The sequence below is a fragment of the Canis lupus genome, chromosome 11, assembly GCF_011100685.1.
Source record: "Canis lupus familiaris isolate Mischka breed German Shepherd chromosome 11, alternate assembly UU_Cfam_GSD_1.0, whole genome shotgun sequence".
Classification (NCBI taxonomy): Eukaryota; Metazoa; Chordata; class Mammalia; order Carnivora; family Canidae; genus Canis; species Canis lupus.
The window spans coordinates 23,229,247-23,251,681 of NC_049232.1; the positions used below are offsets into that span (position 1 = coordinate 23,229,247).

At 49.0% G+C, this 22,435-nt stretch overlaps 1 long non-coding RNA gene across 4 annotated transcripts in view; it reads left to right on the forward strand.

Moving 5' to 3' along the window:
- The window catches only part of LOC119876800, a 300,097-nt gene that overhangs the window by 135,440 nt on the left and 142,222 nt on the right, over window positions 1–22,435 (forward strand). Inside the window, exon 1 of one of the 4 annotated variants that reach the window (XR_005366698.1) lies at window positions 14,184–14,491. The exons of the other annotated variants lie outside the window; for them this stretch is intronic. This is a non-coding gene — a long non-coding RNA (uncharacterized LOC119876800). Of the gene's footprint in view, window positions 1–14,183; window positions 14,492–22,435 lie in introns of those variants that run through there. 4 annotated transcript variants of the gene reach the window in all.

Sequence of the window (22,435 nt, forward strand, 5' to 3'; positions counted from 1 at the left end):
GAGCTTCTTGGACACCTGATGTCAGCAGCCATTGTCCAGGGGAGAGCTGTCTGCTAATACCTCCTATAGGAGTTTGCTGAGGACTCCCTGTAAGGGACATAGGTTGGTGGCTGTAAGGAATCTGTTCAGGGATGCAATGGGTTATATTGCTCGATTAATAGATACAGTTAGGTTCAAAAGAAGCCTTGGGCTGGTGGGTGGTGGCTGGTGACCTAGCCTGGCTGAGTGGGGAAGTGTAAGTGCATGCATAGAGCTAGGTTGTGCTGGATGCCAACTGTGTGATGGGGGAGTGGGGTAGAGGTGGGGCTGGGAATATTATTGGGTGTTTCCTGTCCTTGACTCCTGGTTAGTGGCTCTCTTGGGGAACATTTGATGTCAGAGTAATATTCTTTGTAAGTAGTATATGAACAGGAACAAATAGAATAGAGGTAACCTCTTTTAATGTTTCAGAGTCTTCTAGTCTTTTTGTTTTCTATGTATATGTATTTTTCTTATAAAACTGTATGACCCATTTTTATAACTTGTTCTCTCTTAGCAACCTATAGTGGTACATATTGCTATGCATCCCTCAGTATGTCATGGTAGTCTTTAACATTGTGGTCCATCATTGATGAGGGCTGTATGGTGGCCCTGGTATAAATGTGCTCCAGTTCTCAGAAGCTCACTTACATTTGGTTCTGTGGGTTATTTCTCCATGTCTGCCCTCATCAACACATTGTGGGTGGTAAGCATCTTTGTATAAGCATCACTCATACAATTGTTTCCTTAAGATAACTGCTTAGAAGTTAAATTTATGAAAAAGGTATCTGTGTTTTTTGAGCTTCTGATACCTTTTGCTAAGTTGCCTTTCAGAAAGTTTGTCCTAATTGTCATTCCTACCAATAGTGTTTAAGAGTATTTACTTCCCTTTACTCTCTCCAACATTAGGTATCAAATGTTTAAAGTTTAAATCTCTCTTCTGTTTTATGAGAGAAAAAAATGAATATTTTATTGTTGTTTTATTTTATTTTTTTATTATTTTTTTATTATTGTTTTAATTTGAATTTTTTTATTACCTGAGAGGCTAAATATATTTTTTTTATAGTTCCTGGCCACTTATATTTATTACTGTCTGAATTTGCTATCTGCATGATTTTCTCCTTTCTCATTAAATGTTTTTCCTATTAATGATTTATATGAGCTCTTTATATATTAAAGATCATAGGTGGTTCATATATTTCTTGGATATTTGAATGTTAAGTATTTATCTCACATCTGCTCCCTCATTCATCTACTTAGAATTTTTATTTTTTATTTTTATTTTTATTTTTTTTTAAATTTTTTATTTTATTTTATTTATGATAGTCACAGTGAGAGAGAGAGAGAGAGAGAGAGAGAGAGAGAGAGGCAGAGACACAGGCAGAGGGAGAAGCAGGCTCCATGCACCGGGAGCCTGACGTGGGATTTGATCCCGGGTCTCCAGGATCGCGCCCTGGGCCAAAGGCAGGCGCCAAACCTCTGCGCCACCCAGGGATCCCAGAATTTTTTTTTTAATTCCACATTTTAGGGGATCCCTGGGTGGCTCAGCAGTTAAGCGCCTGCCTTTGGCCCAGGGCGTGACCCTGAAGTCCCGGGATCAAGTCCCACTTTGGGCTCCCGACATGGAGCCTGCTTCTCCCTCCTCCTGTGTCTCTGCCCCTCTCTCTCTCTCTCTCTCTGTCATCAATCAATCCTATCTTTAAAAAAAATAAAATTCCAAAAAAAATAAAAATAAAATAAAAAAATAAAATTCCAGATTTTATTAGGAGTGGTTATGTACTGGAATATTAGCCCTTAGATGTCCCCCATTTCAGAGGAGCTTACAGCTTGTGGGATGATGAAGTATGACTCTAACCAGGTGAGCTGGGAGAAGTTGTACCCAGTCCTGATTGGAAATGGTAAGGAAAGGCTGGTGTGGACAGGTCAGAGCATTAGGGCACCCTGGAAGTGGCATTGGAAATTGGATCTTGGAAAAGGTATAGTCTGCAGATACGGGTGGGGAGGGCACTGGAGGTGAGAGAGAGAGAGCGAGTGAGCAAGCATCTGAAACATGAAGGTGGGACTGAGCATAGCCTATGAATAGGCTGGGGTTGTAAATGACCAAACATGTATTTATTCAGGGCTAGCTGTTGGGGGTATAGCACCCCTGTTGAGGGGCGGGTGATGATATGGGGAGGAGGGTCTCCCATTTTCCCACTGGGTCCAGGTAGGACTTTGTTTTCTAAGTAGAAGGAACATTGTCCTTTGCTCCTTCTGCCTACATCCCCCTGCTGCAGCCTGGCTAGATGTCTCTAGAGGAGCTTTCCTACCATGGTAGGAGCTACCAGGGATGCTCTCCTGAGTCCAAAGACCCTTCCTATTCCCGTCAAGTCCACGAAGGCATTGAATCCTGTTGACAGAAATGAATTGAGGTCTGAGAAGGCAAAGGGACCATGTGTGTCAGGCTGAGGGGGGCCTAGGAAGTGTGACATAGCAGAGCCGAGGTCATCCTGGATGTGAGGGAGCCAGCTGTCTTGCCTCTGGGCTATGGCAACAGCCAGGTGACAACTGGCCATGCAGCCAGAGGCTCATCCTGTAAAATCAGGGCAGGAGCAGCCCTGGATCTTGGCCCCTGGCCATGCTTCCTCCTCAGGGCTTGGCCCCCTCCCTGGGCGTCCAGTCAGACGGACATGAACAGGGGCTGTCCAGGGTGGGGTACATGCATAGCGTGGGGACTCAGAATTGGAATCTTTAGTGAGTCTTCCATGTGGGTAAAGCACTGTCAAGGCGCAGGCGGGCACCAGGGGAGCAGGAGATGCTGGGCCTCATGCCTGGGGGCTCATGGTCTAATTAGGCGATGGGTTGGGGCCCTTTCAGTCCTGAGGTCAGGATGTGGGGGCAGTGGGGTTGTTGCTTCAGCTGTTGTTGATCAAGCACAGACTATGGCCCAGGCCAGAGCTGGGGACACAGCCTGGGTGAAGAGGCTATACCAGCCTCTGCCCTTGGGGTCATGGTCCCGTGACAATGGCCAGCCAGAAGCGGGGAGTGGTGAATTGCTGACCCCTTTGACCGTGGTGGCACTGGGAGCTGTGGGAGTTGTGGAGAGTGCTCCTGAAGGGGGAACGTCTGGGTTGAGGCCTGAAAGGGAAGTAGTGGGTAGGCAGGGGTCAGAAGGGAGAACATATGTAAGGGCCCCAGGGGATGTCTGAGGCAGACAGGATGGGTGGCCACTTGCAGTCCTGGGAGGCTCCCCAGTAAGGCTCAGGCCTTTGGTGGATTCTTGAGGGGGAGGAGCACCCCAGTGTGGAGCCAGGTGAGGGAGCACTGAGAATGAGGTGTCGCCCCACCCGCGGGAGTGGCAGATGGGGGTGAGGACCTCACACCCACTGTCTCCACTCCGAAATATACCATCTCGATCTACTCTGAGACGAGTCCCTTGGAAGGCTGGAAGGAACATTTCCTGGACTCAGAAGGTCATGCTGTGCACCCCACCCTCCCAGGAGGACCTGGGGGCTCTGGGTGACAGGGAGCCAGAGGTGCCCTTGCTGCACAGGGAGGGAGTCTTTAGCTGGGGGAGGATGCAGGTCCCTGCCCAGCGCTGCTCACTCCTGGAGCCTGCTTGGTGACATCGACACCCCACCGCCTCTGCAGGGGCAGCCTGACTTCTCACCCAGACCCACAGGCCCTCTGAGGTCTCCTTTTGCCAGCTGCGTGCTTCTTAAATGCTACTTTCTCACCTCAACACCTTTGCCTGTCCTGCTTTTTCTACCAGATCCCCATCCTGTTTATTGATGCCCTCATCATCCTTCCATGTGGACCAAGATTGCCTCCTCCCAGAAGCCTCCCTAGGTTTCCTAGCCCTCTTGGGTGGTGCACCGGCCATCCTGGCTTAGGGTCCCAGAGGTTGTTACTACCCTGCTGCTGCCCTGGTGTTCGAACTGGTTCTGTCCTTGCAGAACTAGTAGACAAAGGGTTCGTCCAGCCACCCTGCCCCCCCTCCATGTGTCCTCACAGGGCCCAGCCCCCTTGCACTCTGGGGGCTCAGGTGCCTGTTTGCAGGGGGAAGGAAGGTGGGTTCTGGAGGTCATGTTTCTTCCTTAAAAGTGGGCAGGAGTTGCTCAGTGGGCACCTCACCGCCTCCAGTCAGAGAGTAAAGCAATCATGACTGAGGAGCAAGCTGCCGTGAGGGTCTAGGCTCAGACAGCTGTTCTGGAAGGCCTAGCACCCCTCTCACTTGCTGTGTGACCCCAGGAAGATGATTCAACCTTGCTGAACCTCCATCTCCCCATCGTTTTCATGGAGACAAATGTCTGCCTGAGGCATTATAAGCGCTGAAAGAGACAGTGGGTGTGCAGGCCTCATTTTCTCAGGGCCCCACGTGCGGTCCCCATGCCATGATGAGGCCCGAGACAATGAGAAAGCTGTCCCTTGATTGTCCTTCAAAGGGAAGTTGAAGGTGACAGAGTCCCTGTCCTCTGTCCCCGGTGGGTCTCCCTGACCTCCAGCTTTGCCTCGCCTCTGTGTGCACCCCCCCCCCCGCCCCCCGAGCTCGTGATGATCAGATGAGCCCACCCTCCAAAGGAGTCTCTCCGGTTTCATCCTTCCTTCCTCCTGCCCACCCGGCTCCTGGGCAGGGGCAGGCTGGCGGCTGTAGATCTCCCTTGGGGTGGGTGTGGGGAGGGACGGGTACGTACACGCAGGTGGGTGAGCTGTCACAGATGTGGATGCTTCTGGCCCATCGTTAGCGCTCAGTAGACAAAGGCTCACAATCAATCCAATAACTGGTCACAGGCTCCGTGTCACAGTCCAGGCACCACGGTCGGTTTTGATCTCAACTCTGAGTAGGTGGTGTAGCTGCTTGTCAGCTGAGAAGGGTGAAGCTCAGAGCACACGCACTGCCACAGTTTGTAGAGCTCCCAAGTGTCTGAGCGTCTGTCACTCCCAGGATGGTGGTGGAGTGTTGGTGGGGTGCCGGGCTGGCCGGGGAGCCCCCCACGGCTTCGTCCTTGCTCCTGAGGCTGGCAGACCATCTGGGTGAGGAGAGAACGGGGTGCAGGCAGGTGATGGGCAGGTTCTCAATGCATAGGACTAAATATTTACATTTGGTAGAGATGAGGGTTAAGTGGCTTAGAGGCAGGCGAGGGAGAGGAGGGAATTGCTGCTGGGGCGGCCCCGGCTCTGAGAGCTTCTGGAGGACTGCAGGACAGGGACCCTCTCTGGGGGCTCAGGGGAACCAGCGAGAGGCTGGGGCCAGAGCACGAGTCCGGGGCTGCATCTCCTGGGAGCTGTATGAGAATATGTGGTGGCCCAGGAATGTGGGAGCCACATACTTTTGTGTAATTAGGTTGGCTCCTCTGCAGCGGCTGCAATTAGCTGCAGGCGGGTGACGGGACTTCCTGCAGCCAAGGTCACTGCTGCACCTGGGGCGGCTTACCTGGGCTCCTGCTGTCCCGGGCCGGGCTGGGCTATTTCCGGCAGGGGTGGCCAACAGGCAGGTGGGGTTGTGGGGACTCCAAGGTCATAGCTCCCACCTTGTAGCGGGAGGATAGAATTGTCCTGGCCCCCCTCCTGCTGCTGCTCAGCCTTATGTACCTCTTCTCCAAGGCCCAGCTGGATGGGGGTCTAAGGCTCCCTCCTGTCACCTCTCTGGTGGCTATTGCTGAGCTTTCCTCACTGTTTTTGCCTGTGAGTAGCACTGTCAGCATCCTGGAGGTGATCAGGACCCATGATGGGTCACTGACTGTCTTGTGTGCCTCCTTCCATGGGGAACTCAGTGGTAGGAATATTCTGAGAATTTGGATTTTCCTTTTGAGGAGTTCAACCTATCCTGCCTTAGTGGAAAAATGTTAAAAAAAAATGAGATGGTTAATGCCACCCCTTTGTTTCTCTTTAACATCCAGGGAGTACTACTTTATTCACTTAATTTCATCAATAGCAATGAATACCAGTCACTGTCTTTGTGCTCTTTGTACTGGCCCTCCTTGTGTATCTCTTAAAATTGTGAGATTGTACAGGTGAAGAGCTGGATGCAGCAGAGTGATTACTTCCCTTTTGCATTACAGATGGGAAAACCCAGAGGTTAGAGAAGTGAGAGGTTTGCGCAGGGCCACATGGGGAAGCTGGTAGTGGTTCAGGGCCACCTGTGTACCGAGTGGCACCATCCTCAGGCTTTTACATCTCAGCAAGGGGGTGGGGTGGAGGCTGAGATGTGGTCCTCAGGTGGGCATCTGGGCTCTTCCACAAAGCCAGGCTGAGGAGCAGGAGGCAAGTTACCTGGTGGCTAGCACACAAAGCAAGTGAAGTCAGTATGGTGTCTGCTATGGAGAGGCAGTGCTGCCCTGTGGTGGGCTGGGCTGGGTCTCGGTGCTGGTAGCTTAGGGTCAGGTTAACTGCTCTCTCAGGCCACTGTCTCAAGGCTGGGCTGAGTCCCTGGTCCTTCCATCCTCTGCTGTGCATCCCAGAGTTAAAAAATGGTCTAAAATTCCTTGGAGTGATGGCCTTTCTCTGGCACACCAGCCTTCTCCTTGGAGGAACCCAGGGTAGTGAGGAGGTACAGACAACTTTCTGTAAAAGTACAAGTTCTGTTAGGTGTGAGGCTCATAACCACCCAGGCTTCACAGGGCACAAGAAGATGAGATGAAGTGCCCTGTGATACATGTGAAGTCACTAGTGTATGCCTGGCCCCCAGCAAGCATTCACTTGGTGTGAGTAGCCATTATTACTATTCTTAACACTGCTGTTAAAAAAGACAGGGTTCCATAGGGTGACAGGGAGCTGACTTGGTCTGGGAAGTAACTAGCTGACACCAGCTCTTGGCCCCATACCACCTTTCAACTTGCATTACCCAATAGGCTTAAGCCACCTTTGGTAGGAATAAAACCCCAGCCGATGCTCATTATTCATGGCAGTTTATGTTCTAGAAAGTCACCACAACCCTGAAATAACAAATGCTGAGTGCTCTCCTAGGGAAATACAGGCCTCGGTTCCTGTGAGCCTCCAGTCCCAACAAATTCACCAGCTGATCAGTGTATAATCCTTTATATGTAGGTTTTTGTTTAAAGACACCCTCTTTAAAAGGAGTGTGTGGTACGTGTGTGTGTGTAAGGTATATGTGGTCGAGTATCCTATATTTGACCGATGTATGTATTTGATCAATTAACCTTAAACTCATGGGTATGGTCTCTGAAAGTGAGCCTTCTTGTACTTAGGAGAGCTAGACAACACTTGAACACTCTACTTAGGGGTTGTCTGAAACCACAAATAACCAACAAAAAGCACAAATAAAGTGGAAAGCATGGCACTATAGAGATGGCGAGAAGGACCCAGGTTTACTCCATGAAGGGTGAAACCAGAGGCAGAGGGTCGTCTTGTTTATCCTCAGCTGCCTATCAGCTGGCTTGACGTTTGCACGGCTCTGCCTGTCCACACAGGCTGATGAACATGCTATAGGTATTGATACTTGGGGTGACACGTTTTAGCCAGTAAGCAATCGGCACGTATGCAATCTTGAATAAGGAGGGTCAGCCATAACCCAAACTTCTAGGCCAGCTCAGCAGTACGGACAGTGCTCCGGATTTGGGAGGTGGTGGCAGAGCCCCAAGTCACGTGGAACACGGAGAGCAGGGAGGTCCTCAACGGATAGCAGAGCCAGAGGCTGGCCCGGCCCCGAACAGAGAGAGGCCCCGGGGCCGAGCTGCAGGGCTAGGTGCGAGGTGTCCTGATGGCTTCTCCACCTGTAGCACTTCAGCTATTTAGAGCAGCGGGTAGAAGGGATATATTTATTTTTACTCTTTGGACATATTTGGAACCTATAGATAAGAAGAAACTTATCTTGGCAGGATTTTCACCTTGTACCCCTCCCCCTTCTGTATCCCCACACTCACTGGTCCCATAGAGCAACTGGCTGAGGTGGAAGCATCACTGGCGGTGGTTGCTTGTTCAGTTGGGAGCCTGAGCATCTGTGCAGGTAGAAGGGAAGAAGGCAGTGAGTATGGCTTGCACAGTAGAGAATCCCCCCAGGTTTGGATTAAGGGGGAAGGTGCTGGACGGCTGGGCAGGAGCAGCACAGGTCACCTCATGCAACACTCCAATCTCCCAGTCCTCCCAGCAAACTTAGGTGCACTCCATTCATCTTCCACAGGCTGAACTTGAGACCATGGAGGGTCCCTGGGCTCCCGTCACCTTCAGGTCTAAGTGGTGGTGAGGCCCAAAGAGAGGAGGTGTGTCACTGATCACCGCAGAGCAGAGGTATGGTGGGAGCCCAGGCTTCTAGACTCTCAGACCAATGTTCTCTTCACATCAGGGCAGTGCCACTGCTGTGTCTTCTCACAGAGGCACTTTCCATATGGCAGGTGGGTTTGCTTTGTGAAGGACTGTGGAGAGGTGAGGAACTTGGGCTTTGGAGTTAGACTGTCAATGTTAGAACCTTGTCTTAGTCACTTGCTGTGTGACCTGGGGCAAGTAACTGAAACTCTCTGTGCCTCAGTGTGTTCATTTTTGATTAAGGATAGTCATACTTGTGACTCAAGGTTGCATTGAGGATTTAATTAATCAGTTAATATTTCTAAAACATTTAAAACACCTCCTGGCACAAGATGAGGGTTATGTGTTTGTTAAATATATAAGAATTCTAAAAACACTGGGATCTGAGGCCACTTACCTTACTGAGCCTCAGTTTTATTATTTGGAAAATAGGGATAGATCATAATACAGAGGGTGGTTGTGATGACTCATGGTGGTGAATAACGAATTTATGGTACTTGGTATGGAGTAAGTTTTTATGAGCTCTCATGGGCTGTTATTGTTGTTTCTTTTCCTTTCTTTCTTTTTTTTTTTTTTTTTTTTTTTTTGATTTTGTCTATTCACTCATGGGAGGGTCAGAGAGAGGGGGGCAGAGACATAGGCAGAGGGAGAAGCAGGTTCCCTGTGGGGAGCTGTTGTGGGACTCAATCCCAGGACTCAGGATCATGCCCTGAGCCAAAGGCAGATGCTCAACCACTGAGCTATCATTGTTTTCCTATCACTGGGTATCCTCATTCCCACTCAAGTGGTATTTGTCCACCCTGCCAGCAGATAAGGGGAAGGAAGACCAAACATAAAAGATGGGCCAGGAGAAAGGGAAGTGCCGGGGGCTGCTGAGATCACACAGATGAAGCCAGGGATGACTTTGGGCCTCCTGTTGGCAAAGACCCCGTGACCAGCTGGGTGCAAGGTGCCCAGAAATGAGTGTGGAGATGTTGACTATTCTCCAAGCCACACCCTGCAGGGCTGGCCTGCCCCCTCTCCCTGCTCCCAGGGACTCGAGGAACCTGCCCTGGTAGGCTGTGGTTCCTCCCAGGAGCCTCATACCCTGGGCTTTTGTTTCTTGGGGGTGTGGGGTGGGTGGGGTGGGGTGGGGTGGGTGGGCAGGCCCTCCCCCTGCCCAGGCATCTGAGTGGTGAGTGCCGTTTGGAGGAAGTGGGTGCGTGCAGGCAACTCCCCCCAGAGTTTCTCTGGAGGGCTAAGGATACACTTCACAGGAAGCGTCAGCACGATTTTCTAATCAAGTTGAAGTCCGTGGCCCGTAGTTAGAAACAATAAATGAAATGCAACTTGAGCCGGCACTTTGCCTGAGTCCCCCATTTCTGGAAGTGGGTGTGGGTGAGAAGCTTGTCTTTCTGAGGGAAGAACTTGACCCCCCAACCCCCGACCCTGACCATTTAGCCCCCAGCCCCACCATCGGCTTGCAGGGACCGGGGCCGGCTGGCGGGGGGTGGGGGGTGGTGGTGGCGTGAACCCTAGGACTTTATTTTAGGTAATCATTCCAAATCCTGATTTTGATCTGTCAGGTCAAAGTCCACACTTTTCTATAAATCAATGCAACTATTTAGCTGACGCTTTGTTTTTTCTCCTTCCAGCTCCTTCTACCTACCATGCTCAGAGTTTAGTCTCGGAGGTCATTGTTTAATCAATATTAAACCATTCACGTAGTTTAAGTGTTTACTTATGTGCTTTGAATCATAGCTTGCAGTAAGAACAAGTGATGCCCCTAATCTGCCTTCACTGCACTCCCCAATACCCTAATTATGTAATTTAGAAAAGAACATTTCCTGACAGCAGTTTCTCCGTGCACAGCAACAAACGCCGACTGGGGACGGGACCAAACAACCTGGTAATAGCTAGCACATGGACACGGCTGCCTTGGTCCAGGCGGCCAGGGCTTGGGGCGGCCGCCCGTCCCTTTGGGTTAAGGCTTTCAAATGATGGCGTATTAGTGCCAGGAGAAGTAATTCCACATGAAAAGAGCTGTAGCTAATAGCCCATCTCCAGTCTCTCTCAGTTTGTGGAATAGGCCCTCACTGCAAATTGTTACTGACTCAGACAGTCGGGAACGAATTCCTGACCCAGACCGAGAGACTGACGCGGCCAAAGACGTGTCCAAGAGGCCAACGTTTAGACTGTGTTGTTCTTTGCATCCTTGCCAACCCCCACATCTACGGTCCAGAGGCTGGGCCTGAGCCTTCCTATTATTTCCTTATTGCTTTTGCTGGGGGTGGGTGGGGGAGTCAAGGGACTGGCCTGTCCACTCCATCAAGCTGAGTAGGCCTTTGAGGAGCTGTGGGTGTCAACTTGTGTGGTTGGAAGAAACCACAGTTTTGGGACACATCTGCACTTTAGTACCATCTAGTCAGTGTAGCCACTTCAGGGAGAAGGGGCCCCGAGTGCCTTTTTCCTCCCCAGCCTGCTGGTGTCCACAGCAGAGCACCTCAAGCCCAGTGCCCCTTGTGAGAAGAGCCTAGGGTGGCTTTCTCTGGCCTTGTGAGCCTAAATAAATGCTTGCTGACCAAACTGTAACCATGACAGGGATGCAAGACTATCCTCCTGTTTGTCCTCACCCTGTGGAGACCTCAGGCCAACAGATATTCTGTGGCTGTCAGAACCCAGCAGATGCCATGGAGGGGTTCACCTGTCTTGGCATTTGGGGCATTGGTGCCTAGCTCGTCCTTTGAGAAATCCAGCAGCTGTAGGCCTGCGTTGCTATGTAGTCCATCCAGCTGCCCTTGGACCTGAGCTCTTGAAGGTTCCAGAGGAGGGGCAGTGGACGAGCGAGGAGCGAACCTAGCTGCGGACATGTTAATTTGGCTGTGAGTCCCAAACCAGTGCATTAGCCTTTCTAGAAGCGCTGGTTGCTATAGTGATGGAAAGCGGTGCCAATCGCAAGAGTTGTTTTTGTGGTTAGGGTGTCTGTCTTAGACAAAGACAGTGAGGCCAAGCCGACAGCCTTGAGTCCTTCCTGCCTTCCAAGGATTGGATATTGTCAAGACCTGGCCTTGGGAAGAGGGTGACAGCCCCCCAGACCGGTCTTTTTTGCCCTCGAATTATGGTGAGGGTCCAGTGGCTTTGCCAGAAAGGAGTGATCACCTAGCATTCCGAGACAGAACCCACAGGTGGGTTTACCAGCGACGGAAGAGGGGCTGTTTGGTTGTGGCAGAAACTAGAGTTGAAAGAAATTCCTCTCCTGGGGCAAATTCACGGTGGAGTGTTTTTTATGAAATCATCTGCCACTCGGAGTCTGGCCATGGGCCCGTTGGGGGGTCTGCTTCTTCAGGCCACATTTTGGTTTGAGCTTGAAACATTAGCTCCCCTGAAAATTTTCCTAAGTGACAGAATGGAGGCCTTTTCTGTAGCTGGGGTGCTTGTGTAGCTCGTTAACTCTCCAAGTGTCTTACAAATATTTATCCACCTTAGGTCATTTGCAAACCTAACCCCTGTCATCTCACCTCAAGGCTGTCCCTTCTAGCCAGGTTGCCCAAAATGAAGTCAGAAGCCTTGGACTGGGAATTCCACGTTGGCGGATTTTGAAAAGCTGGTCTGAACGGTTTGTTTATTTCTCTAGTCTGCCCTTCTTAGAGAGTTCCAGAATGTGTCAGGACTTCCCAGTCCAGACATGCAAAGCCCTTTGCCCTCCCTGCCAGAGGTGAGAATATTTTATTTATGAATTCATCTTAAGTCACTTCTAAAATCACTTTTAATTAATACTCTTTCTCTGAGATTATGTCAAAGCATCAAAATAAAGAGGGCATTAGGTAGCAGGGAGGGATTTTGGGACAGGTAACCAACCAGTTCCCTTTGACTGGCTTTCCCAGCTGGCATGGACGAGCAGAGAAAGCCTATTTAGTTTTGTTCTCTGAGATCCCCGAAGTCGATCTATTTCCTTGTAAAGAGGAAGGCCCCTGGGATTTGGAGGCCAGGGGCCCTTCCCTGGGGCAACTGCATGCTGCATGTTAGTGATATTTCCCCCAGGACCCACCCAGATGATTCCTGGGGCTTCCTGCCCCTCCCTGTCTACTCAGCAACCCGCTGCCCTTAGTTACATCAGGGTTGCTGGCCTCAAAGTGGCCAAACCTGAATGTGCCTCTGCCCTGGGTCTCAGAAGTTCTAACTAATGAAGGCTGACCCCTGGTGAATTTTCAGAAGCCACGGCTTTGCCTGCACCAAGCCTGTTCTGTTGATAAGATAGGCTTTTGTGTATAGCAGGCAGGAGGGTAGCACCATATCAAGGTGTTACTAATCCTTCTGCTGGCTAATGTTTGCCAAATAAATAGCCTCATTAGGAAGGGCTATAAAAGTCTGATAAGATTCTTCTAATTATCCCCCAAAGCACAAATACTTGGGGTTTCAGTTTAGTATAACAGGAGACATCGAGAAAAGAGGGGAGAATGTGTGAGAGGGAATGTATTTTTTAACAATGGCTTTTCCCCCTGCCAACCCTAACACCAGCACATCTAGCATTTCATATTTTGCCTTTGCAAAAAAGCAACAAATTGCTGGAACAGAAAAAAAAAAGGGGGGGGGGGGACAATGACATATTTTAGGTTACTACTTCACCTTTGCGAATCAATATACAAGCCATTAAAACTACATTTTTCCATTAATGATAAGTGTAATTACCTCTCTCGCCATAAAAACTTGTCCTTATTAAATGTAAATATTTAAAAATGATTGAAATATATTTGAAGGGCACTTTATAGCTTGATTTTATATGCTGACATCTGGGTTGCCTTTCCTAAAACACTCTATTTCTTGGAGAGTTATTAAATTAGTATTTTGAAAGGACTAACACTAGACTTGTTCCTTGTTTCAATTTTAATTTCATACATATTTAGATTTACTGAGAACTCAGAGGGTTTACGTTTAGGTAATACGTCGTTATGTTTGCGGGGCTTGTACGCATAGAAGCTGTGATAGTGTTTGCAGAGGGAATCTTTAAACATGTGGAAACTCCCATCTCCACATTGATTTGTACTCCTGCAAAGTATGAGGAGGAGAACTGAGATTTCAAGATTCCTGGCTGTGAATGTTTAATTTCCCAGTTTGTCCTCAGAGCACGAAGATGGTTTTTAAATATTTACTTTTAATTGTGCATCATTTTCGATAGCGAAACCCAATCATTTTTTTTTCTTTTAAGAGATCTGTCGGAGGCTACTTAGTTTCGCTCCAAGAAAGAGACAACAGTGTGATAATTTTTTTTTCAGCTTCCCTCCTTGGAAGAGATTACTTTTTCTTTAAAAGTTCTCATTTTTAGCTGTCTCGTTCCCCCCTCTATTTTTGGAAAGGTGAGATTGTTCAGCTCCCTGCTGGAAGAGGGTTTCAGAGAAGGATAGAAAATCTAATATTGAAAAATACAAGCTACAGAAAAATACCTAATTCCAGATGGCAAAAAGACCTTGCCCAAAAATGTGAAAGAATTCAATATTTGGTGGCTCAAAGATTTTTTTTCACGATAAACAAATATTTCTGGGATGGATGTATCCCTGAGCTCTGCATAGGAAGGCAGCCATCCATGCAAGCCGCGCCGGGCTGCCCTTTAAAACCTCTCTGCTTTTTTCCTTTTCACTGTGCTAAATCCTTGAGATGTGTAAAGATGTTATGATAGGCAGCGGGTCAAGTAATCTGCACATGTAGCTTTTTATAAATTTTTCTTTGCGAAGGAAAATTTTTCTTCAAATAAATCCCCCCAAATAAATGGTTTGTAAAAACAAAAGTCTGTTTGTTTTGAAATAGCACACAAGAAACCGTGTTATAACAATATCTCTCTTTATTTGAGTCCTGCCTGAGAAAAGCAATGTACCTCTTGTCAGCAATTTCACTCATGATAAGCCTTTAAAAAATAAAGTTGTCTCTTGGGAGAAAATAAACATCAAGGAAGCGTAGGTATTGGTAACAAGGTGGCCTGGATTCACTTGTCCGCTGGAAGTGTTCTACCTTTGTTTCCTGTCTCCTCCTCTCTGCGACCTTCTTCCATTCTCTAAAGTTATGTTTGTGCAAATTTCGGAACCATAAGCACTTTGGAAATTTGTTACTTCTGAGCACACAGATGCTTCTGGAATGAGCCAACGTGTCATTTTCTCCCACCCTGGAAGTGGAAATCTTAGACGAGTTTTGAAATCCATCTTTTGCCGAACCTCCTGGTGGAAGGTCTGGGCTTCGGGGTGTTTTCATGGCACCGCCGAAGGTGAGCAGACGAACGAAGGGGGGGGACACGCGGTGTGCACCAGTCAGCGACTTGGGAAGTTTTCAGGAGGCACTATTTTCTTCCATTAATGCCTTTGTCGATTCTACCAACGCTCAGACATCAAAGAGCGTGCAATTAATAATGGGCATCTGGAGGGCCGATCACATGCTTCCGATGTTAAAGTGGTGAAGGAACGGCAGGAAAAATCAGCCGTGGCCAGGTATTAGCTCTAATTGTAATCATCTCTAAACAGCAGCGCTGAAGGCTTCTCTTTTGTGCCTTTGCTCTCAGAAACGCAAGGGTTCACATATCAAAAGTTCCCATAGATGGCTTTCCCTCTGGTGGGGGAGGAAATAATCATTGATGTGTCGACCTACGTTGTCAGTGTCGATTCGGATCACCTTCATTTCTTCAATAAATGCAAACTCAATTTTATGTGAACTTTCCCCCTTAAAGTCCAACGTGGGCGCGGGGCGACAGACAGCTGGTTGCATGATTTGAGTCTTTGCTTAATCCCCACGGGTTTGCCTCTTTATTTGTTTGCATTTTCCAAAATACATGCGGAGTTTCTCGCGCGAGGATAATAGTCGCTTTCTGCTGGCTGGGACCGAAGGCGTCTTCACTGGTTCTTTATTTCCTCTCTTTTATGGTAGCCTGTTTATCTTTTCCAAAGTGATATGTGTTCCCCAACCCTGAGCACTGTAAGGTAGGCAGGCAGGTAAGGCTGCACTTAAACTCCACAAAACTGCTCCAGAGAAATATGGCGCTTTGGGCTCTAAACACTCGAGCAGGTATAAAAACCTGCAACTATTTAACAATAATTCTCATTTGAGTAGGTCACAGATAATAAAGGAACGCTTGTTTCTGGGAAATTAAAAAAATGACATGGGGGGGAAATATTTATTTGCTCTCTACATTGGTCAAATGACTGGTGGATATTAAAACTTGTAAACAGACAGATGCAACCAATTCTCTTTCATTAACGAATTGCAATTTCACAATAAAGTAAACGCGTTAAAAAAACGTCTGCACTTCTGAGAAGCTGAAACTGTCAGAGTTGGAGCCTGCTTTAAATGTTATTTAAACATTTAATATTCCAATATGATATAGTCTAATCAGTGTGTGTGGGGGGAAAAAGTTTACTTGTAAATCTTTAAAGAACCAACTTGAAGGTTAACAAGGCTCCTCTGGTCGTTCAGGTAGCTAAAGGACCGATCGACTTTGTGTGCTTTTCTCTACGTTTGCCCCTTGCCTAAATCTACCCAGTCGCCAGCTTTGTTTCCCTTCTAAGGACAAGCCATATCAGCAGCTCGTCTTAAAATTAATTTGAAGCAGGGTCTGTATTGCCATCGGCAGATAACGTTATAAGCTTATTATTTAATAGTGATTCCCAGGTGACGCCATCATCTTTCTAAACCTAAATATAAAAGCTGAAATCGTATTTGTTAAATCTGTCATTTCGGATTTGCGGTCCAGATTGTTTTCCCGAGCGTGCTGGGCCCGAGGCTCAAATGCAGCTCCCAGCTGCAGGCACCCCGAGCCCAGCAAAGCTGTTCGTGGCCGGTAGCTGAGACGCTCCAGCCTCCAGCCGCCCAAACCGCCTGCTTCCCCCAAACAGAGCTCCACAGCCCAGCCCGCTCATGGCTTTTCCACATTGTAAAATCATTTGATTTATTTGTTTGGTTTGGTTTGGTTTTTTAGAAGCACTGCAGAAATTATTTCCTACTGGCAGAGAGGGCACTCGGTGTTACACTACATTAGTTTCACATCATTAGTTTAGGGTTCTCAAACTTAAAATTGTAAAGTATATGGGAGGCTTCTAGAGACCTCAGCTCTGACCAGAGCAGAACCAATTAAACCTGATGGATTCCTTTCACTGTCTGTAACGTGTGAGGCCGTACATAACAAAGTGCTGTGGCATTGCTGCGGGGGGTTCCCTCTGTTAGCTTTGGAATTTGGTGGTAGGAAATGTTACAGTTATTAATAAAGAGGAAGAATTCCTCTCTTGCCATTCCAGTTCTCAAAAAATGTAATTGTATCATCACCGCTTATAGCAAGAAGTAAGATGGGGTGCCGATGACTGCCACGACCCCCCTATCTCTGGGCTGTCTCTCTCCATCAGCTACTTCCCCCTCTGGATCCTTGATTCGAAACCTGTGTGTGGATGGGGGATGAGCTTGGCCTGGACTGGCCCTGGCCCCTGGTCTGTCCCGGGGGACTGCCGGGGGTGGAGTGGGTGCTGCAGGTGCTTGGAGGAACCTTCTCCCCGAGGCAGGAAGCCCTAGGCCCAGGCCCCTGGGGGGGTCTGCACCAAGCGAGGTTGGCCCTCCGGTGGGGAGATGCAGGGCTCCAGTCCTAGAATGCCTTCTCTGCACCAGGCCCCCCAGGATACCCCTGGCCACATGGCTCCCCCGCAGCCGCTCTGTTCGCTCCCTCCCGCTCTGGGTCCCCCAGTGCTGGAGCTACACCTCATACCTCATTCTCAGGCCGTGCTGGGACCAGCCAAGGCCCTCAGGTGAGTGCTTCCCAAAGCTCTCCTGCCACCTGTTGGCCGCCGGCGGTGGTGACGCTGGGAGAAGCCGCTGGCCAGTGGGACCCACCAGGCCTGGCTTCCACACTCTGTAGAATTGTGAGTAACTTGCCTGCTATGGCGCTCCCTGACCTGGCCAAGGCCCGCAGGCTGGCAGATGTGCAGCTGTCTCCTGAAGCTTCCTAAGGCTGGTCCCCTATGTTCCCTGGGCCCCCGTCTGGCCAGGCTGCTACAAATGAAGTCACCTGCCCAGGAATATGATGTCCCTGGGCCCTGCTGGGGTGCCTCCTGTCCTGACCTTGCCCTGCCTCTCGGGCAGCTGTGGGGCCAATCAAGGGTTGAAGGTGTTGCTGAGAAAAGAAGCCTGTGTGCCTTGGATCCTCACACCGCAGCGGTGTCTGGGGAAGCCTTGGTGTGTGCTGTGTAAGAGGCACGGTGGGAGACTTGACCAGGTGCCCTGATGTGGTTCCCTTGCTCTGCCATGAGATGATGGAACAGAGGCTCCAGGTCAGCCTGTCCTACTTGGTTCTCTTGCCCCTGGACAGAGGGGTCTGCTCAGGCCTCTCCCATTTCTTTTCTCATAGGGGTGTGGATGGGCTGGCCAGCACAAGACACCTCAGCCCACTGTCAGAAGCCAAGGTGAGGGAGCTTTAGGGCTTAGAGTAAGTTACCTTCTTGTTGGAAGTCCTGGGCTTTTCAGTGCACGACGACCATCCCCAGTACTGTAGGTGAGCAGTTCTTAGAGGGTGGATTCTTAGGCTCGCATGTTGGAAACCCACCACCAACAGTGGGCTCTCACTTGCCAAGAGTTCTGTAAGGCAGTCTTTAACAAAGTGAGGCTCTGGTTTGGTGGCTTTTTGGGGGCATTTTGGGTACAAAGCAGTGTAACTATTGCATTTCTGAATCATGTGGGGGCAAAAGTAAACCTCTTTCGAGGTCCTGAATGGACCAAGTCTTAGGAATCGATCTGGCCTGGCTTTGGAAATGTCAGTGTGGTTCAGCCTCACCAAAGGCTGAGGCCGTGTGTGGCGGGGCTGTTCCTATTTTGGGGAGGGACCTAGAGCCCTGGCTTTCCCCTAGGCCCTGCTGGAGGGGGCCAAGAGTCACAGCTGCTGTTGGCCTCTAGACCGGCCCATGGCCCAGTTGGAGATGTGATGCTTTCTTTTTTCATTCCGTGGTAGTTTTATACACAAAGCCTGCATCAACCTCAACCCCACCTGCCTGCAGCCTCCATGAGCATTAAGCACAGTATCTGAGTCCCAGCAGGGCATCCATGCTTGACTCTGCTCAAAGGCATGGCAGGACCCCTCTGGTCTCCTTGTCTTGCCAACACAGGTCAAGGTTGTTTCCATCTGGCTGACTTGTGTCTACCCCAACACCCTTTCACCACTCTGTTCTTGAAAGCTAAGGGCGTCTATTTTCAGGTGATTGTCTCTTGGCTCACCTAAGGCCCAAACATTCTTACCTCCGGGTCTCTGAAATCATGGAGAGGGACTCTGGTATTTGGCCAAATGGCTGCTGAGAACCCAGCCCTGAAAGTTATTTTCTTAGTCAAGGGGCTCATGTGAACCTTGGACTAGGGGTGATTTAGTTGTGTTTTTTCAGCTCACCTCATAATTTAATGTAGAAGAAATTCTTTGGCATGTTTCCTCCTGGGTGCCGACTGCCTTTGGAGCAGTTCTGTATGGAGCGATACCCTATAGTCAGAAATCTTCTCGTTACGCCAGGTCTGGGCTTTCGGTAACTGCCGAGTGGCTCACTGTAATCGCTCAGATTGGCCAGCTAAGGGAGGGACAAAAATCCTCCTTAGCCTGGACTCACATTTTTATGGAGAAGCAGGAATGCCGGAGAAGTACGTAAACCTCCAGTACTCCCAGCCCTGCGAACATGAAGAAAAGGGGAAAAAAATCCTAGCCAGCTGGTTATTTACCCCCAGCACAAAAGCAGCCTCCCTCCCATCCCACCTCCCTTTCATTTCCAGCCACTCTGACAGAAATACATTACTGGCTGAATACACCTTCCCACAATACTGTCCATCACCCAGGTACTGGCGGACCAAAGGTAAGATGAACTTTAAACACACCTGGCACCGCTGGCTCCTGCCTTTGTGCTTGGAATGGCCGCTAGCCAGCTGGCTGCCCTGTCCCCCATTCACAATCTCTCCAGAGGAATTCTGACAGACTGACTTCTTTCTGTGGCCACACAGTGTTCTAAAATCAGGGCATGCAGCTTGCTGCTTTGGGAGAACTAGGGCAACCTGTCCGGTAAGCAGCCTTATTGGACCCTCAAAGCTTGAAGCTGCTTCGCCAAGAGAATTGTTCGGGGCTGAGTGTGGAGGGGACTCTGGGATTCTGGACTCTCACCCTCAGCCATAGGCAGCAAAGGTTTTTTTGTGGCCCCCTACCACTGACCCGCTGGCAGTTGCTGACTGTGCCAATGCCTTTCTTCTAGCCTCCGTTGGTGTGTCAGAAGGGGCAGCAGGTGACTGAGCTGTGGACCATTTCCCCAGTTTTAGGCATCTGGAATTTTCAGCCTTTCTTCAGAGTTGTGGCAAACAGAAAATAGTTTATCGTCAGGAATTCTCTACCATTACTGAGCTGAGACGGCGGCTGCCCTCCCTCATCCTAGGCAGCCTTAGGGTGCAGCTAGCTTCCGACTTTTGCTGCCACTGGGTAGGAAATGACCCTGTCTGGAGCGAAGTAGAATGACGCCTGAGTTACTCTGTCTTCCTCCCCAGCTGCTACAAGTTCATTGGTTTTCACTCGCACTCTCCTGAGATAACATGTTCCAGAGGCTGGTGAAAAAAAAATGTGGTGTGTGGAAAAGTCTTTTAAGTGGGAGCATTCTTGGGTTGGGAAACTGAGCTGTTCAGGAAGACACGTATGCTCCCCCGGTTCACAAAGGCAGAGAGGTGGTGAGGCTGTTGTGGCACTTTGGATTTGGGACTGATAAGACTGGTTTTTGTAGAACACCGCAATATCTGGGATTATCAGTTGGCAAATGCATCATAGTATCCTTCTGTAAGGGAAGGAGAAGACGAAAATGGGCTTTGAGACAGTTGGGTTGCTTGTGGTCAAGCCATCACTTAGTATTTGTTCTGGCTGTCGAGTGTCAGTGCTATTAGCTGCTTAATTCCTGGGAGGGGCTGTGCTTTGGGTCACCCGCATCTTCAAGATAAAATTCAGCCTCGCTTTTCTACTCTGTGTGATGTCGGCATAGGCAACGGAGCATTGCTTGGACTCCAGTAGGTGGACCTCTTCAACCGGGGTCATTGTTACCAGCCCGAACCCACACTGCATGTTGAGCTCAAATGAGGTTCAAGAGCACAGGAACAAATGCTCTTGGAACATTGGAAGAATTCAAGGGGATGACAGCTATCATCATACTTCTCAGGCTCCTCTCCCTGAATTTCCATGCCCCCTCTTCTCCCTCTCTCCCTCACCCCTGCATGCCCCATTGGAATCCCTTGGTATTCACCTGGCTGTGGGAGAGAATGTTGTGAAATTCTGGAATTGCTGCAGCAACTCGAAGACATGGAAAATGCACTCTCCTTGCTTGGTCGGCCCTGTTTTCTGCCAATACAATCTCATGGTGTTGTGGGCATGCTGATGCCAGATATAATCCAACTAAATAAATCTCTAAGAACATAAAACAAAAGCACTCTCACATTTTTCTTTTGTTTTCTGCACAAAAGCCATTCTTGGTATATGAGTGGTGTCAGATGCAATAATCCAGAATAAATCTCCAGGAAGAAAAATGCAACTAACTGCGAATGATCACTCATTTCCCATTTCCCCTCCCTCTCTCTGTATGTGTATTGGGTGAGTCACTGGGGTGGCTGCTGACAGCTCCTGTTGGCTGGTCACGATTTGGGGGGATGATCACAGGGACTTGCTGAGGCCAGAACTACACAGGTCATTGAGCTCTAGCTGCAGAGAGTTTTGAGTTTTTGCCTTTTGGGCCATGTCCAAAGAAGAAGAGTATACCCATAGTCCCATAATGGCCTGGGCTTCTCCAGGGGATCCTATGGCTGTTCTTGCCAAGTGCCTCCCATGTTGAAGACTGGGCACATTTAAGTAATATGTACGCTTTGGGCAGATTAAAGTTGACGAGTCTAGGGCTGGCCCCTGCAGGCGCTGGATGGCTGCCCTCCCTGGAACACCTGCTTATTCATTAGTGAAGGTGACATGGCTGTCGGGAAGAACATGTTGGGGCATTTGCTCAAGATTTCAAGAGGCCCCTTCAGAACTGGAAACTCCTGCCATTGAATAGTTAAGCCTCCCTCCCATACGGTGCCTATTCCAGATTTTTCCTTTCAGTGCAGGACCCAGTCCAGGATCACATACTGCATTTAGCTGTCAGGTTTCTTTCTTTCTTTCCTTTCTTTTCTTTTATTTATTTATTTTTGTCAGGTCTCTTTCTTAATCAACGTTTAATTTGGAACAGTTCTTCAGCCTTTGCCTTTCAGGACACTGATGCTTTGTTGAGGAACAGATCAGAATGTAGGCTGTTCCTCAGATTGGGTTTGTCCGATGCTTTCTCTTTTATTTTTTTTTATTTTTAATTTTTATTTATTTATGATAGTCACAGAGAGAGAGAGAGAGAGAGAGAGAGAGAGAGGCAAAGACATAGGCAGGGGGAGAAGCAGGCTCCATGCACCGGGAGCCCGACGTGGGATTCGATCCCGGGTCTCCAGGATCGCGTCCTGGGCCAAAGGCAGGCGCCAAACCTCTGCACCACCCAGGGATCCCTGTCAGATGCTTTCTCATGACTAGATTCAGACTGTACATCCCTGGCTGGTCTGTTGTGTTTCTTCAGGACACACTCTGTGTCTACCTCTCACTGGGGATCCTTACTTGGATTTCTTGGGCAAGATGTCTGGTTACTACCCTGTCTAGTTTACCTTCCCCTTTGTAACTAATCAGTTATCCGTGGGGACATTTTGATGGGCAAATATCTTCCTCCTCATCAAAACGCACACCTCTCCTCCCTGCAAATCAGTACCCATGGATAATTCTTGCCCCAGCCAGTCTTCATGTTGGTCAGATGATGGTGATTTTCCAGTTCCACTACTTTGTCCACATTTACTGGAGGGGATTCTCCTTTGATGAAGAGTGAGCCCTCCCTCCCCACCCCTACTCCCTCCTTCCTTCCTTTCCTTTCCCTCTTCCTTCTCTCCTTTTTCTGCTTCTACTTTGTTGCTTCTGTTGCTTCATCCATATGGTCTCATAGATTCCTATTGTACCCCGCAGGTTCTAATCTATTACTGCCAGTATTTATTTTGATGCTTAAATTGTCTTCCATGTAGCCAGTGAGATACCCTTCAAGCTTAGTTCCTCCTGTGTCCTTTTGACATGCCATCATAGTGACTTTTGAGTTTCCTTTCTGATGCTAACTAGATGTTCTGGGCTTGC